At 42.5% G+C, this 14234-nt stretch overlaps 1 protein-coding gene across 5 annotated transcripts in view; it reads left to right on the top strand.

Annotated features, from left to right (window-relative positions):
* Positions 1 to 14234, top strand: part of LOC142665953 (oxysterol-binding protein-related protein 2-like) — a 201928-nt gene that overhangs the window by 131821 nt on the left and 55873 nt on the right. The window contains exon 1 of one of the 5 annotated variants that reach the window (XM_075845793.1): positions 6654 to 6744. The exons of 3 other annotated variants lie outside the window; for them this stretch is intronic. The gene's annotated coding sequence lies outside the window, so the exon portion shown is untranslated. Of the gene's footprint in view, positions 1 to 6653; positions 6745 to 14234 lie in introns of those variants that run through there. One more of the 5 variants, XM_075845794.1, reaches the window with a different exon arrangement.

Raw genomic sequence — 14234 nt, 5'->3', positions numbered from 1 at the left:
AAACATACATGCACATATACACATACATGCACATATACACATACAAACATGCAAACATACATACATACATACATACATACAAGCAAACATACATACAAGCAAACATACGTATATGCAAACATACATACATGCAAACATACATACAAGCAAACATACATACAAGCAAACATACATACAAGCAAACATACATACAAGCAAACATACATATATGCAAACATACATACATGAAAACATACATACATGAAAACATATACATACATACATACATACATACAAGCAAACATACATACCTACAAGCAAACATACATACAAGCAAACATACATACAAGCAAACATACATACAAGCAAACATACATACAAGCAAACATACATACAAGCAAACATACATACAAGCAAACATACATACAAGCAAAAATACATGCACATATACACATACAAATATGCAAACATACATACAAGCAAACATACATACAAGCAAACATACAAGCAAACATACATACAAGCAAACATACATATATGCAAACATACATACATGCAAACATACATACATACATGCAAACATACATACTTGCAAACATACAAACATGCAAACATACATGCACATATACACATACATGCACATATACACATACAAACATGACAACATACATACAAGAAAACATATACATACATACATAACAACATACATACAAAAATAAACTTACCTAAGACGTTCCCACGAAGAGCTGAACGGTCCCGTCACTTTTCTTCTCCCATTCACAATAACATAGCGGTGGGCGCAGATGATGTAATCACGTGGGCCTGATATGATTACGTCATCTGCGCCACAACGCATTGTTATTATGAATGCGAGCGGCGCCAAGAAGAAGGAAGATGGCAAGTGACGGGACCGTTCAGAGCGCCGTTAGAACGTCTTAGGTGATTATTATTTTATTTTATATATTTTTAGTTGTTCGCCGGGTGCTGATGCAGCACCGATGCAGCGGGTACAAAAATGTAGTGACAGGGTGGGGGAGGGAAAAGTGGCTTGCCGAAACGGGGTGAATGTAGTGTAGTGTAGTGAAGTGAAGTGTAGGGTTCATGACATTCACGGTAAGTTCGTCTCAATCGGGCTTACCATGCCCGCTTGAGACGAACATTCTCCCGATGTTGCTAGAACTACAGTATCTAGCAACATCGGGAGCGCGCACACTGCAGAGCGGAGCGGCTTGATTGACATCAAGCCGCTCACGCCCCTTTTTAGAAAAGATAACCAGCACTTGCTGAGTTATCAAGTGTAAAAAAAAGGCACTTAGGAAATTAATTTTAAATTTTTTTTAACACCAAATGTTTTAAAATTCATTTCCTGCTTAGAATGTATAAAAAAAAAAATTTGAGTCAACTTGGGACAACCCCTTTAAGTCGACACAAAGGGTTAAAAATAGCCTGATTGCAGGGGTCCCGAGTGACTCCGCTCTCTCCTTCTTCCGCCGTATTAATAGAAACCATTCTGCTCTGTGAATAGCAGCGCTGCCAATCATCTCCTCAGAGGTTCTACTCTCATTTTACAGAGTTTTTTGTGACACCCACGTTCCCCGGGTCAAAACTCATTGCTGCCTTCTCGCCATGGCAGGATGGGAATTATATTGATTGCATTCAACTTGATTTTTTAAAAGGGCCGGCAGAGTGACTACCAAGCAATAGTTTAAGGGCTGGGGGTAAAAATAGCGCCCAGCAGCACGAGACGTTTTTTCCAAGATTGGAACGTGTTATATTTTAAGGTTTTGAGTCACTATATGGTGACGGTTCTTTATATATGGTCTGATTACTACACATTACCCATAAAGCACTTGACTAGGCCTTGCCCTTTCTACACAACAGAAGCTGTTTGGGTCCTAAAAGGAAAGTGCCAACAGTGCCTACAGGAGTCCGGAGTAATGGATGGACATAGCACATCCTGGTGTGATACATCATGGGAGATAATTAAAAGTATCACTATCCTGCCTAATCTAGGCCTCCAGCAGTACAATAGAACTTTCAATAAATCCCCCGCCCTCTAATGATAACGAGATGACTATGCTGACCCCATTTTCTAATGACAATTAGACGACTCTGCTGACCTCACTCTCTAATGATAATGAGATGACTTTGCTAGTCCCATCCTCTAATGATAACAAGATGACTATGCTGACCCCACTCTATAATGATAATGAGACGGCTCTACTGACCCTAACGTCTAATAAAATTAAATTACTTTGCTAGCCCCACCCTCTAATAATAATAAGACAACTCTGTAGACCCCGCTCTCTAATGATAATGAAATAACTCTGCTGTTCCCACCCTCTAATGCTATTTATATGACTTTGCTAACCCTACCCTCTAATGATAACGAGATGACACTGCTGACCCCACCTGTTAATAATGAGTTGACTGCTGAACCCCACCTTCTAATAATAATGAAATTACACCCTCTAATGATGAGATGACTCCGCTAAGCGCGCCCTCTAATGATAATGAGATTAAACTGCTTGCCCCACCTTCTAATGCTATCAAGATGACTCTGCTGACCCCAACCTCTAATTATAATGAGATGACTCTGCATCAGTCTACACAGCAAAGCTGACAAATGAGCTGCAGAAAACAGGATAAAATGGGAAAAAAAAAAGTTTCATTGAAACACATGTTTTAAACGTGGAGGGATCTAATAAATTTAAGGTGGAGCTCAGTGAATATTCTTAATACTTCAGCTATATCTAGTCTCAGCGAGATAATAAAAAGCTTAATTCTCTTTCTATGTTTTTCACGTTTCTTCCTGAATTGTGGCACTGCTTCTCCCCGTGGGCCTGTCTTACATCCTCGTCCTCCATACTAGACAGCTTAGACAGTCAAGTGATTTGCAATTTGGGTTATTTATGAGAACAGCAAATTAATTTTTCTTTGTATATTTAATGCAAAGCAAAGGAGATTAATTAGCGTCTGAATTTAGAGAGAAACGCTCCACATGTTTTCTGTCTCCTGTTGCTAATTATTTGTCATTAATAATAATAACAATGAAGGAATTAAGACCCAAAAGGAAAAGAAAACAGGTGAACGGTCTCTATCACCATAAATACTTCTGATGAGTCGGCCGGAATACCAATGTATATGTTACATAATGGGGATGGGGGGGGGGGGTTTAATGCGGCTGAATTGGGCCCATTCTAGTTGATTATAGCCAATTTAATAAACATATCATGAGAATTTTCAGACAAAAGTTACACTTAGATAATTCCGGTAAAGGCCTATATAATAATAAGCTGACATATGACACCTGAAATATAGTAACGGCACCCCCTCTTACTAGGTGTAAAAAGCACAGGAGACTAGAATAATAAATTATAAAAAATTTGTTATAAACAGGTTTTCCAAAAATGTGGAAAAAAAAAAACGGTTGAAAATTCCATATCAAGGCTGACAGTTGTATTAGGGAGGAGAAGCAAGCTACTTCCTCCCTAACCGATGTTACCATTGAAATAAACTTTTAGCATTTCTTGCTTTTCAATTTAAAACAAAAGAAGCAAAATCTTGTAACCTTAAAATCAATCTCCAACCTTTATCATCATGTTGGTAACAGGTCCATTATTCATGCAGATTTATTTATAAATGTATCTTTATAGGGGCCAGAGCTCCGTTTTTATGATACAGAGTTTGAAATCCTCTGCATAGAGTTATATGATAAAATTCTGTCTGCCTGCAGTCACCACTTGGGGGAGCTCATTGTATACTGTGTTTTTGAGCTCAATGCAGTATGCAACAGGCTTCTAAGCTCCCTCTAGTGGTGGCTGCAGGACGACAGAATAGGCAGGGGCTTTGGAGCTCTGTATCAGAAAAATTGACTTTCTACTACTATAAAAATATATTAAGAAGGTAATCTCGATTAAAAATATATGTAGTGTTCAAAGGTGGCCATTATTTTAAATGCTATGAATCTGTCTGTCTGACACATCCCTGCTATTGACTGCCAGGGAGACCTAAGAGAGGGAAGATTTACCATCTGGTATAAAAAAAAAAACAAAAAAAAAAAAACAGCCCCATGAGAATTAGGGTATGTTCACACAGAGTTTTTTGCAGGCAGAAAATTCTGGCTGGAAAAATCAGCTCCAGTTTTTTTAAGTGGTTTTGCACCACACGTGTTTTTTGCCGTGATTTTTGGGCTTTTTTTTAATCTATCTCTTCAACAGAAAGATGGCATAACCACGAGTGCTTTTTGCAGAAAAACGCGTCTCCCATTGATTTCAATGGGGTTTTTGAGGCGGAAAACGCCTCAAGATAGGGCATACCACTTCTTGTTACCGTGAGCGGTTTTTTTGCTCGCGGTAAAAAAAACGCCTTCACCTTCCATTGAAATCAATGGGAGTAAATTTTGGCAGTTTTTTGCTGCGGTTTCCACAGCAAAAACTGTGGCAAAAAACTCTGTGTGAACAGGGCCTTGAAGAGATTTTCCCGCTAAAGTAAGTGATGGCAAATCGCTGGAATATGCTATCGCTTAGTGATTGGTGGGGGTACTGCAGAGGGGCTCTGTCTAAAACATTAAAGGGATTGTTTGTTCTAGACAGACCCCATTTTAATAAAATCCACAGGAAAAAGAGACACAAGAACCACCCATGACAACTGCTGATTCAGGCGTCATGCACACAAACGTGTTTTTGTATCCGCAACAATGCGGATGAATTGCGGACCCATTCATTTCTATAGGCCCATGCACGCGACCGTGGTTTTCCACGGTCCGTGCATTGGCTGGGAGCCTGGACCGCAAAAACAATAGGACAAGTCATTATTGTGGTCTGGGCTCCTTGAAATCAATGTGTGCACGGTCCGTGATTTGCGGACCTCCCGCGGATGACACTCCGCGGCCTTCCGTCTCGTAATCACAAGCAAAACCGAGACATGCTTTTCTATCTATATCGTTGGGACTTGATCTTCCTTTTGACCCGAAGCACCAAATTGTTGCAGTTCTATCAGTTAGGCCTCATTCACACGGCAGTGTTCGGACCGTGATATACGGATCGTATGTTGGCCGCGTTTCCCGGACCGAACACCAATCAGGGAGCCGGGCTCCTCGCATCCTAGTCATCCATGGTGCTGTGAGTTACTGCGTCCCCGCGGGAATACCGTCATGTACTGAGGGGGAGGAAGGGAACATCGTACATAACTATGATATTAGGAACTCCGGCTCCCTGAACTATTTTCGATCCGGGATATGCGGCCGACATACGGTATCTCACGGACCGAACCCGACCCGTGTGAATGAGGCCTTGCTCACATGAATTTTTGTGTTTGACATTACCAGTCTTCCCGTTTAATACAATAACAAATATGCTGCGAGCGATGTATGTCCAGAAAGAGGGACACCCAGGAACAAAGCCAGAAAAGTCCTGAGATAAGATATGATAGCCATGAAATTCATCTCACAGGACAAGATTGTGTCATCTCCAGCAAAACGAGAATAAACAATTATTCCAGCCGGCCAAAAATGTATGAGGTGGTGAATGGACGGTGATACTAGGAGGACGCTTATCTGTGGGTCTGAGAGTCGCTGCGGAATTTCTAGAACGGAATTGTGTGCGGAAATTCCGCAGCATTTATAGTAGCAGCAAAGTGGATGAGATTTAGAAAATCCTGTGCCCACGCTGCGGAAAACAACGCAGCGTATACATTAATAAATTGTCCTGCGGTGCGGAATTTAGATTCACAGCATGTCAATTTATGCTGCGTTTTAGTTGATTTTCCATTGCGGGTTTTACATCGCAACTACAGAAAAAAACAAAAAACATACTAGAGTGGCCCACCGATTGGACAGATCGTCAGTCCGGGCCTGCTGAGAGGTAAACAGCCTGGACTCCACTACCTGCACTGACACATTGTAACAAACTATCAGGTCAGGAGAGAGATTTGTGCAGCTGATGTATTTAACTCTAGACTGGATACAATGTCGGTCTGTACAGGTTTTCAGCTTCTAGATGTAAAAGAGAATTTTTCCATTCACTGACAACAAGCCTAGGTTTTGAAAATGGTGAGCAATTAAAACAAAGTAAAAAGAGCACGAGATAAAAGCTGGATGATAAAAACAATGTCCGCCATTACATCCCACCCAGCTTTCCAAGAGTCCTGAATGGTAAATAGTCCTTGTTTTTTTTCCTTTTTCGTCCTGTCCATATATAACTGGCGAATTCACCATATAGCGCTCTAGGGCTATTGAGTGGTAATTCTCGCGGTAGCCATAGTGGCTGTCACCCAGCTTTATAAGACTCAGATACAACCATGAACTCCTAGAAAGAAACGTACAGAACACAATTTTGATTGTCTAGGACTAATATTTGTTGCTGAATATAATCCAGGTAATATTTCTGATAGTGTATCTGGTGACTATGGACAGCGCTCTGCCACCTGTGGCTCACTACAAGTCGCAGCACGGCCGCTGTAACAGGTGTCGCAGGGCGGTGCGCTGACGTGTTTGCTGACGCGCTCACTGGTTACATAACTGTTTATTTGTCACTATGTAATAATCCATTTATTTCATATGAACGCAGGATACAGTCCCGACATCAGCTCACATGCTCCCAGCCGCCGTGACCCGCCCCTCCGTCCACAGCGAGCATTTCTATTGGACGCCTGCGCTGCCCGTCTTCCGGAGCTGGGCGGTGATTGGTGGGTGCGGGGCGGCTGGGCCTGGTTGGCACTTCCGCCTGGGTGTCAGTGGAGAAGCAGAGTCCTGAGCAGCAGCAGGTAAATAACATAGGCCTGAGGGGGGTCCTCACCGGGGCATGCCGGGAAATCACTGAGGGGTGGGGGTTGTTTTACCGGGAAGGCTGGTGGTCCGGCTACCGGTCTGTGTGATAATAATATTCAGTACGTTGTTTATATATATATATATGGAGTATCAGGCAGTGATATGTCCTGTATATTATACAGAGTATTGTCATAAAGAATATATATAGTATATAATACGCAGTACCCCCATTAGCTATGGAGTACACATGTAGCAGAGCTGAATTGGTTATTTTAAAGGGCTAGCATCTCATTTTAATTAAAAAAATAATTGGCAATTAAATGGTCCGTCCGGTCCGATGTAAATACAATGAAAAGTTCTACAACTTTCTAATATACTTTGTGTTTCAATTCTTTACCATTTTCATCATATCTGCTTGCTGTCAGTGAATGTGAACATTCTTGCTTACATTGTTATCCCAAAACCCCTACAGACCTGATGGTTCTCACAGCTGAGGGCTTGTTACTATTGTATTCAGTCTTGGCAATCTAGGCTGCTGCCAGGTAACGCAGTGGGTGTTCCTGCAGTCCTATGTAAAACCACAGATAACACCTTGTAGCGCTGGTGGACTGTGTATGAGCTCCGCTGGCGCCCTCTATGCTCTGATATTATATTCTATGTATGTAGAGTCAGTGCAGCAGAGGTGTATAATGGGCTTCGTTAGATTATAGTACAACCTGTGGCTCTCCAGCTGCTGTCAAACTACAACTCCCAGCATGTGGAGCGCTCGGTTTTGTATTTTGACCACATCTAGTGAACCACAGATTGCACAGTCTCGGCATACTGGGAGTTGTAGTGTCCCATTGGCTGGAGAGGCACACGTTTCGCTTTCCGGGCCCGCTGGGAGTTGTAGTCACACTGGAGAGTCGCAGGTGTAAATGTATGTAGAGCCACAATTTGCTTCCTTTGGAGCAATAATGTTCTTGTCTGTTTTTTCTTCCCCCTGAAACAGCGCCACTCTTGTTTATGGATATGTCTGGTACTGCAGTGCACCTCAGCTGCAATACCAAACATGGCCCATAAACAATTGTGGTGCTGTTTCAGGCAGTGAGCAGCAATGTTTTCTCCTTCAGCCACATGTTATATGTCCTGTGTTAATAGTCGACCTTCCCAGCAGTGTGTTTTGTGCTGACACCGGGTGACGCGCTGTTTGCTTCTGGCTGTCACATGTCTGGTACAGTGTTACTGCTCTGTCCTGTTGTCACTGTGTGTCACTATTGTTACATTTTTGCTGAACATTTTTGAGGTTTAGTTTCTTTCCCGTGAAAATTACTTCTTCATGTGCGGACAAAGGAAAAGCTGCAATGTCAAGCATGGGGGACACAGCAGCGACCTTGGCATCTGATGAGGCAGGAGCTGGATTTCAGACTACCTCAAACTCTAAGGGTATGTTCACACGGCTTATTTTCTGCTGTTTTTTGTGCCGTAAATGGCTGAAAAATCGGAAGCAGAATGCCTCGAAACATCTGCTTATTGATTTCAATGGGAGAGACGGCGTTCTGTTCAGACGGGGCGATTTTATACGCGGCCGTTTTGAAATGTCACTTCTTGAGATGTTTTTTGGGAGCCGTTTTCATTGACTAAAGAAAAACTGCTCCAATAACAGCTGTAAAAAATACTGCGAAAAATGCGAGTTTGATTAAAAACGGCTGAAAATCAGGTGCCGTTTTCCTTTGAAAACCGCTACGTATTTTCAGACGTGTTTCGCTAAGCGTGTGAACATACCCTAAGGTTCACACGACCCGTATTCAGCTATTTTTCGGGCCGTAAACGCCCCGAAAAACTGCTAGAAATATGGGGGCTGAACACCTCCAAACATCTGCCCATGATTTCAATGGGAAAAATGGCGTTCCGTTCCTACGGGGCGTTTTTTAAACGGCCGCGTAAAAAAAGCGCCTTGCAAAAAGAAGTGCATGTCAATTCTTGAGCCGTTTTTCATTGATTCAATATAAAAACGGCAACAAAAACGGTCGTAAAAAACGCAAGTTGCTTAAAAAACGGCTGAAAATCTGGAGCTGCTTTCCCTTGAGAACTGCTCCGTATTTTCAGCCAGTTTTTTATTAAGCGTGTGAACATTGCCTAATAGACAATGCAGCTAAGCCGTCTGACTATCAGTCATGCATTGATATCCACTTTCCACCATTATATGATCCATCTGTGATGAGCGCTGACCAAGCATATCTGTCAGTATTTTACGATGACGGGCAGGGTCACGTGACCTGCGCTTGTTTTTCTCATGTGAACACAGCGGAGCTGATAACGTGACAGGATCTGGACGTGCAGTCGCCGGTATCAGCTGATTGTGAGACGCTCAAGTCTTGTCTGCTCTGCTGTTACTCGAGGTCAAATCAGCGTTTAATAAGGTTATGTTCACACTTGAGTCGTGGCTTCAGTTTATAACGGCGTCTGACGGACGCCATGGGCTTACAATGGGTTTAGTCTTAGCGTCCGCTGCTTTGAGGGGAAATAAGCTACGTAGATTTAAAAGGGTATTCTGTCAATAAAGCTTAATCACTTAATAACAACTTTCTTATATACTTTTTGGTTCCTATTTCTCACTATTTTCAAGATCTCCGCTTGCCGTCAGTGAATGAGAGCATTCATGTTTAAATCTAGAGACTGAAATCCTATACATATTTTAAGGAGTTTTCCCCTACGGCATCACTAGGTATGTCGTCGCTTATTGATCGCTGTGTGATTGACAGCTGGGAACCCACGATTACTAATATAATGGGGCCCCTTTATACTTTATTCTCTAGACAGCGCCACTCCTGACCCATCACTGTGCGAGCACTACAACTTTCTGCACAATGCCTGGATCTGTGGGGGTCCCAGAAGTAACTAATGGAATATCCTATAGATGTGGTGGGAAAAACCGCTTTAATGCTGCACACAGCTGAAGGTTTGCTGCAATTCTATCCAGTTTGGACTCCAGACTGATAAGTTTTACCTGCAGTGATACATTGTAACGTACTGAGGACAAGAGAGAGGTTTGTGCTGGTAATAGCTCAAAGAAGATTGTCTAGACTGGATACAATTGTAACAACCCCTCAGCCGTTTAAAGTATTAGGACTGTACAGGGTTTTCAGTTTTGTTCAGGAATGTTTACATTTACTGGAAGCAAGCAAAGATCTTGAAAATGGTGAAGAATTGAAACACAAAGTATGTTAGAATGTTGCAGAATTTTTGGGTTAGGAGCGATTCCTTGATCTATTCTTGTAGGTCCCCATAGGGGGCGCTGCTCTGTGTAGCCCTAGCATTGTGGTCTATAGTCAGTAATTACCCTGAGGAGGTGATTGTCACATGAACGTCTCCTGATCTTCTTCTGGCTGTTTTTTTTCACCTTGATAGTGTCTTAGTTCAGGATAGGATTACTTTTCGTCTTTCTGTTCAGTATTGGCATAAACATGTACCAGCCCTGGTATGCGCTTGCTGTGCCCTATGCCCAAATGCATCTACCATAGTCTTACAGTATATCCGTCCACATAGATGGAGTCGGGTACATAATAATACCCATGGTGTTTGGCATTAACTGGCCGACCCTGAAGTATACACCTCCTCCCGGCTGTACACTATGTCAGGCATTTGCTTAAAGGGGTATTCCGTCTTTGGACTTTCACATCATGAAGGTCTGGTAGCTGGGATCCCACCTCTTGGTCCCATCTGTCTCAATCAAAATAACAAGGGAGAAGGAAAGAGCTGGTGGAGCAAGAGTTCTACTCTTTCCATGAAGCAACATGCACTGACTTCCTGCTGAACATTTGTAGGAAATCAGAACAGGAAGAGCTGCAGTGTAAAGCATGGGGAATAGAGAAGCAGCCTGGGCTTCTAAAACAGAAGGGGCTTTTCAGACTTCCTCCAGAAGATAATGCAGCTAAGAGGCTAACAGTCAAAAATTGATTCCCCCTCCCTTTCTACTCATGACTCTTTGGTCTCCCTATTATATAATCAGCCTATAATGAATTTTTGTTTTCTAAGGGTATGTTCACACGCCCTATTTACGGACGTAATTCGGGCGGTATACGCCTCGAATTACGTCCGAAAATACGGCTCCAAACCGCCGGCAAACATCTGCCCATTGAAATCAATGGGGTTACGATGTTCTGTTCACACAGGCTTTTTTTTTTACGCGCCGCTGTCAAAAGACGGCGCGTAAAAAGACGCCCGCGTCAAAGAAGTGCATGTCACTTCTTGAGACGTAATTGGAGCCGTATTTCATTGACTCCATTGAAAAACCGCTCCAATTACGTCCGTAATTGACGCCGCGAAAAACGCGAGTACAAGCAATTACGTCTGAAATACAGGAGCTGTTTTCGCCTGAAAACCGCTCCGGAATTTCAGGCGTATTGGACGCTGCCGTGTGAACATACCCTTATACTGAATACTCATCTAATCTGAGGTCAGTACAGAACTACCCTAGCCATATAAATGTCTATAGTCGGAATACACCTTAAAATAGAAATTCCAGCAGAACTGTATTCACAATTCTAGAGGCCTCAGAGCTGAAATCTCTACTCATTCTATGCCCTGGGAAGTTTCCTCTTTACACCAGGCATTGTACACTAATCTGATGTAGGAAAAGTTAACCACCCACTGCATTATAGGAGCCTTGCTAAGCTCTTAGGGGGTTTCTGTTTACAAGCTTGCTGACGGTTTTCAATTACAACTAGCTGAATAGTGAGTGCAGCTCTGGAGTATAATGCAGGATATAACTCAGGATCAGTACAGGGTAAGAAATGTAATGTATGTACATAGTGACCCCACCAGCAGAATAGTGAGTGCAGCTCTGGAGTATAATACAGGATGTTACTCAGGATCAGTACAGGATAAGTAATGTATGTACACAGTGACTCCACCAGCAGAATAGTGAGTGCAGCTCTGGAGTATAATACAGGATGTTACTCCGGATCAGTACAGGATAAGTAATGTAATGTATGTACACAGTGACTCCACCAGCAGAATAGTGAGTGCAGCTCTGGAGTATAATACAGGATGTAACTCAGGATCAGTACAGGATAAGTAATGTAATGTATGTACACAGTGACTCCACCAGCAGAATAGTGAGTGCAGCTCTGGAGTATAATACAGGCTGTAACTCAGGATCAGTACAGGATAAGTAATGTAATGTATGTAGACAGTGACTCCACCACTAGAATAGTGAGTGCAGCTCTGGAGTATAATACAGGATATAACTCAGGATCAGTACAGGATAAGTAATGTAATGTATGTACTCAGTGACTCCACCACTAGAATAGTGAGTGCAGCTCTGGAGTATAATACAGGATATAACTCAGGATCAGTACAGGATAAGTAATGTAATGTATGTACACAGTGACTCCACCAGCAGAATAGTGAGTGCAGCTCTGGAGTATAATACAGGATGTAACTCAGGATCAGTACAGGATAAGTAATGTAATGTATGTACACAGCGACTCCACCAGCAGAATAGTGAGTGCAGCTCTGGACTATAATACAGGATATAACTCAGGATCAGTACAGGATAAGTAATTTCATGTATTTACACAGTGACTCAACTTTTTATGTAGATCATATTGTTAAAAAGTGGACGTACCCTTGATTTATGGAAAGTAACATTGTATCCCAAATTGGGATGTGATAGCGGAGCCGGCATGAAATTAATTGATTTCTTTCTGGCCATTAAAGGGACTGTATGAGATAAGATAAAGGGTCTAATTACTCCCCAACGCCACTCTAGTCTATGGGTCATATCTGGTATTGCAGCTCAGCCCCATTGAATTCTACAGTATTAGACCTTGTTATGTTGCAATGATTTGTCAGATCAGGCAGAACCCATAAAAAAATAAAGCCACTAATAATGGATTTGCCTGGCATCCTGCATTGGTCAGTTGTGGTCATGTGCCCAGCGCAGAACCAGCAGATACCAACCGGTCCCAGGGAGCTAGGTGTTGGAGTCTTCAGCTTTGGCTGTTATAGCGGATGATTGGGTTTCGTTCCCGTTGACACTTCTGTATATGACTTTGTATTTTGGGGAAGTTGTGGCCACGAATAACCTAAATTAATTAGAGCAGGTGACCATAACCCTGACCATGACCACGACAAGACTGCAACCTCCGTGGTCCCCTCATGAAAGTCGCCAGCAACGTTTGCAAGGTCACTTGTGACATATTTGTTTCCCTAAAGAGTAATTTTGAATGTCCGAATGTGATTTATCACAACTTGCCGGCAACATCGTTTCTCCTTGGAGCCCTAAAACGATTCCATTTACCAAAATCCTGCAGCGCACAGACCCAGTGTGCGTAGTGTGAACACGGCTTGTTACAGTGTGTCAGCCCTCTTTCTTGTAACGAGCCCTGCACCTGTATCAGTTGAAAATAATCATGACCTGTTTTCAGGTCTCTGGATATAAACAAGCGTGTTTACATTCACTGACAACAAACAAAGATCTCAAAAATTATGAGGCATTGAAACACAAAGTGTATTAGAAAGCTTTATATGACTGTAACTTCTGAATATCGGAGCTCGCCCCAGTGTTCTGCATTTTGAGGCATCAGTTCTCATGGAGGTTGGCCCCTGGGTCCTAGTGCTGAATAAGTCCACATTCCTTCCACACCTCCTAATGTCAGCCAAGGAGCGCAACCTGAAGAGTCTGGCAAGGAGGAGCGTTCAATGTTGATAATCCATTTGCCTCGGAGTGTTCCCGGGAGACTTGAGTCACGTTCACCTCAGACTCCCTCACATTGACTGGGGATTGTTTTTACAACTCGCTGCTCATTGCAATTTATTTCATTTGGAGACATTTTTTTTTTATATAGCCACGAGTTACATACAACTCTTCTGCAATAAAGGGGTGTTCAAATACCCCATAAGGACATCCTGACCCCCTTCCCTGTTCAGGACCCCCCTCTATTAGCCAGATCAGTTAGCCTGTTGATTTCACTGAGACATGTGTAATGCTTCATTTATCCTGCGGAGGCGCTGCAGGGAAATTGAACACTTGCTGCTGGATTCCCCCTCAGATGAAACCTGATTGTTGGGGGTCCCAGCAGCAAAACATCCGGTGATCAGTGTATCATGTAACAAAATGGGATTGTCCAAAATGAACAACCCCTTTTTAAGCTTTTGAATTTTGCTTTTGGAATCAGAAATTATTTACGGTCTGTAAATTCCAAGCCTTGTCTTAATCACAGTATAATGAAAAGTTCTGCAACTTTCTTATACACTTTGTTTTTCAGTACAACACCATTTTAAAGATCTCTGCTTGCTGGCAGTCCATAATTATTTTTACTTTTTAAGGGTGGAAAACATTCCCAGGCCTAGCTTTGCTCACACAACTGATGGTCAGTTGCGATCACCCTGAGGTCTGTGCTGCTGCTGACTTTTATTAAGGGTTTGGCTGCATTGACTATAGCCCTCTGACTCACCACTATATAAATATTTCATATCAGGCTTACACATTGCTGGTATT

The sequence above is a fragment of the Rhinoderma darwinii genome, chromosome 13 (assembly GCF_050947455.1).
Source record: "Rhinoderma darwinii isolate aRhiDar2 chromosome 13, aRhiDar2.hap1, whole genome shotgun sequence".
NCBI lineage: Eukaryota > Metazoa > Chordata > Amphibia > Anura > Rhinodermatidae > Rhinoderma > Rhinoderma darwinii.
The sequence above is the reverse complement of the archived record's forward strand: the minus strand, read 5'-3'. Positions and strand labels throughout refer to the sequence as shown.